We start from the raw sequence: 4989 nt of genomic DNA, 5'->3' as shown, positions 1-4989 counted from the left end.
AAGGGCGTATGTCTTGATGTGAACATAATTAGGCTGTTATGAACGGCAAAAGCTCCAGTACGTTCCTTGGGAAGGTGAGGGTATAGGATCGAAATAAGTGACAGTGCCACAAAGGTCTCAAAAGCAACTTCATTTTTATTCGTCTAGAACGATGCAAACGATATAATCGTCCAAATAAAACACGTTTCAAGGGGTGAAAAGTACTATGGCCAGCACACAGTTGTAATGTACAGCGAAATATGCGAAACCTGTTCACAGAATCATTCGCTATTCCACGCGACGCCAGGTATTCAAATCCAACAGTTATAAGACAACATTGCCCCGGATTATTATTTAGAAAAGATTCGACTTACTCATTTTGCTGCCCGTCGGAAACTCGGAGCCTTTGTTTGGGACAGTGAACCAACATAGCGCGACGTTTCTTCGCGGAGCGTCCCGCATTTACCGTCACGACGAGACACAGCGCGTCGGATGCCGCAGCGTGAACTTGCAGGATAACAAAACAACTCCACTCACACCTTTCGCCAATGAAGGGCGTGCGCTAGGTCACGCGAAATTTGAAGTGACGGGCACGCCACACTTTGAACAAAGACGCAAGGAAGTAAAATAATAAAAAAAGCTCGGATGATACCGCCGCGTTCAAGTGAGCAGCGCGATTCCTCACGATATAATAGCTGGTTTGCACAAACTTGCCAAGTCTTGCGCCAGAATTACGGGTTGGTAGGGAACAGCAAGAACGAACTAATAAATTGTGAAATAGAAAAAATAAATTAACATTTCCTGTTTTAGTACAGCAAAAGTATTTGAAACGGAATATTTACTGGTATGACAGCATTTCAATTTAAAATTTTCGAACACCCTTTTTTTTCACATAGCTTTTATAGTTTCAGTGTTTGTCCCCCCTCACCTAGTCGCGCTTCAATCGTGCGCCACTAACTGATATCTTTGGCCATCGGTTTGGCACGTTTTCAGTTCCAAGCTTCGCAACCTATTTAGATGGACCTTGCTGCTGCCGCCGAACGCGCAGCTGCCGACAGGTCAGGACTATCGAGTATGTGCCGTGCAGACGTAAGATGGAGCAATAACCGCCCAAAAGAAGCACTAAAATGAATAGAGAGAGAAACAACTTTATTAGACCAAGGGTTGCGGGCACGTAGGTGCCAGGGTCCCCGCACGACCCCACTGCTTCTACACGTTTGTGAGTTCATGGAGTTCCATGACGTGGGCGGCCCGGTCTAAATCTTTAAGGCGTTTCGGATTCGCTATATACGGAAGCCTTGTTCACAATGGGTTGGAGGAACGTTCATGGAAGCTTATTTATTCTTCATCGCTTGACGCAAGCAGCGCGTGTACGACGGGGGGAGGGTTCCCCCACTTCGGTTGAGCGTGTGACGTGTTTTCTGTATCCCCAGTGGTTCCAGATACAGCCGAGATTTCAGGTTTCTTTCTCGATCGATAATTCTTCAACTTTCCCGTTGCATCCGCATGCTCGGCAAGGGCATTCGAAACTGTTCGTTTCTTTCCGACATCGTTCTGATGCTGCCTCAGTCTCTGTCTAAGACAAAGTTGCCCGATTCGCCGATGTATATGCGTAACCACAATCTGCGCAGGGTATCTTGTAGACTACGCCAGAAGAAGACTATCGGAAGCCTGTCCTTACCGCCCACGTCTGCTGGCCTCAGCTTGCACACGGGCACGTGTGCCACCTCAACGTCATAACTGCGCAGAACGCGAGACAAGGTTGCGCTTATCCCAGGAACGTAGAGTATGGCAGCACGCTTTCTTGGGCGGGGATTCGCCCCGGTCGGACGGAAGGTGGGACTGTCGTCGCGACGGTCTCCGACTACGCCCAAAAGAGACATTGAGACATTTGTAATAGACGCCTTTGGTTGGGTCTCATCCGTCGAAGACAAGTCGATCACCACAGCGGGATACCTTAACGTCGACCCAGCGCGCCCCCACGGCAAGTGGATTGTATCGATCCTGTTGGAAGGGTTTGGAACTGGCTGCTACATGGACGCCAATGTGCTGACCCCGCGTCACCGGTCGCGTATACATATAACCTTTGGCAAGAACGTGTCTAGCATAGCAGTACAACCAGTCGCGGTGCACCACAGCAACGACAAAGCTATGGTCACTGTGGTGACGAATGAGAGAAAATAAAGAGGATAACTACTACGAAGTTACTTGTATGTGTCTTTATTCAATCAACATAGCAAAAACCATATCAGTCAATATAGTTGTCGATATAATCATTCCAATATAGCTTCGCTGGTTATGCTTCTTCACAAAGTGGAAGAGCACTGAACTTTTTTTTCTTTTTCCCCCAAAGAGTACAATCGTATATTGCTCGTGTCCGCTTGCTGATGCTCTGACCATTTGCCGCTCTCATTAGCTTTGAGCTGGAGCACTTCTGGAAGGTGGACATGCCCTCCTGTTCTGGACGAACATGATTGCGAAGGGCATACCTTCGCAATCCATTACAACCTGCTGAATCGTCTCCATATTTATTCTGCCGCAAACACGGGTCTGCGCCATGTGTACTATTCTGGACATGATCAAATTCCGCCTTGTTGTCGAATTCGGTAATGGCGCCATTTTGAGCCAGTCAGAGACTGCGGTGGGCCTCCCTGATTGACTCAAGATGCCGTCGTTACCAAATTCGACACGGTCCAGATTAGCACCACCAGTCATGAATTGTTTACTCCTACAGGTCCTCGTACTCGGGCAGCCAGCTCGGGTCTGGCAAAGTAAGGCACTGTTAAGCCTCCCCTTTGTGCTGCCGTCCAAGTTCTCCATCGTGCTACATGCGCTCCCTCTTGCGTGTCTCTTCTGTCGTCCACTTGATGCAGTGGAGCACCCACAGCGAACTCCCAAGAGTACGCTTCGCCGTGAAGCATAAAAATAACGTCAGCCGTATTCCAGAACCTTGGGAAAGAAAACAAACGAAGGCTCAATGAGGCGTGAAACGGGGGGGGGGGGGGGGGTGCGAGAAAGGCAAGGGGAGGAACAGAATTGAGAGCGACACTGCAGCACCGGCGGGGCGTCTCGAAAAAGCCCCTCACTCTGGCGAGCGCTCCGCCGCCCCTTCTGTCCAATCAAATGCAGCGATCTGTCTAGCACAGATCGCAGAGCTCAGCATAGCTCGGACGGATGACGCAGGCGGAGAAAAGATAGAAAGCGTAGAGAAGGGCCGTGCGGGGTGGGATCCCCCAGCACGTACTGCTCGCCGTCGCTTGTGAACAAAGCCCGGCGCGAATGCCGGCCGCTTCGGTGACAAATTGCCTTTCCCCCTCGGAAGCAACGAGATTTTGGGCGGCGCACTTGTTCGTTTGTTGTCGCTGGCACCGCCCGCCCGCGTTTTTGTTTACGCCGGGATGCCGCCTGTCCTTCTTGTTCCAAGTGAGAGACGACTATAGGCTCCGAGCCTTGGAATTCCGAGAGATGTTCGTTACAAGGACTTCGCCCACCTCCCCCTCCCATTTCTTTTATCTTGTTCATACGTGCCATACTTATCCACAAAGCTTGAAGGTTTTGAGAGTAATCAAACGCAGGGGTGCTGTTTGCAGAAACGTTCGTGCTTGGGCGATGGACCTTGCCGCAACACTCTATCTGAAGAGCAGGACTCTGGTGCGAGTTAGTTGGCTCATTATCTTGAAGTCAACTTCTACCAGCGCGAGGAAAACGAGAAGCTCGTATGTTTGTCTTCGTGTTCCTCGTCCTTCGTGTCGTTTTCTTAACGCTGGTATAAAGTTTGCTTCGAGATCTATACGATCTTCGAGATCTATACAGACGCTGTCACAACCTACGCAACATTATAACTGCACTCTGCACCCAAACGAACAACATGAAGTGCTTCCTGTACTGACACTGTGGACGACGCACTCGAACAACAAGCGTATAGGCTGGCGTGAAAACAAGGCCGGAGTCGGTTCTCGCTGACAAAGTGCGGAGGCACGAATACGTACGAAAGTTGTGCTTATCGATTTTGACTTGACTTAGGAAGAGCTACAACTTTGTAGCAGTTGCTACGATTGGGTGGATGTTTCATTTTCCCCTTTATTAATTCCTTCTCTCTACCTTGCGGATTTCCGCAGGGCTGTTACAACAACATCACCAACCCAAGAATAGCACAAGATGGCAAACAAGATGAAAGAAATATAACGCAACAATGAAAATGCACATATTTAATGAAGTAGATATACGTATCTAATGCAGGATTGTGAATAAAAAACCGCTACACAAATAGGACGGAGGGAGACGTCAACACAGGCCGGTTGTTGGAGGATTCAATGGAGGATTCACACAGGTTTTCTGAATCTTTTGGCAGTACGGAAACACGTCATGCACATCCGTTGGATTCAGGTCGGTTGAGTGAACCCATCCTAAATAGGCATGCACGCAGTACTAAACACACACACACACGCACACACACACACACACACACACACACACACACACACACACACACACACACACACACACACACACACACACACACACACACACACGCACGCGCACACACTTGTCCTTAATGCAGAATAACATGGCACAAGGCGCGTCAAGGCAACAAATAACATACACTGAATACCCTACAAAGTATAAACTAATTACTCAATGTAATTAAAGTAATTAAACACGCAGGCAGAAATGCAATAAAAATGCAAATCATCATATGTAATTGAAATAAGCTCTTTGTGCGTTATGTTTTTGCCATACTTATTGCTGTTAACATAGGTCCATAAAACTCTACTCTTACCAAGTACCCTTTTGTATTCTTATGTAAGTGCCTGTATTACAATGTCTGCAGACCCTTCTAACCCACACCTGTAAAAATCCCTGATGGGATTGACAGTATCACAAAAAAAAGCGTAACAGTTGTGCTCCCCGCCCATTGATCGTTCCACTATATATATATATATATATACAGCATGAGGCCCTGTGACGAGACAACACTGTTAGTGTCAGTGCTGGCTGCATTTGCAGCTG

The sequence above is a fragment of the Dermacentor albipictus genome, chromosome 2 (genome assembly GCF_038994185.2).
Source record: "Dermacentor albipictus isolate Rhodes 1998 colony chromosome 2, USDA_Dalb.pri_finalv2, whole genome shotgun sequence".
Classification (NCBI taxonomy): domain Eukaryota; kingdom Metazoa; phylum Arthropoda; class Arachnida; order Ixodida; family Ixodidae; genus Dermacentor; species Dermacentor albipictus.
Note: the sequence above shows the minus strand (reverse complement) of the source record.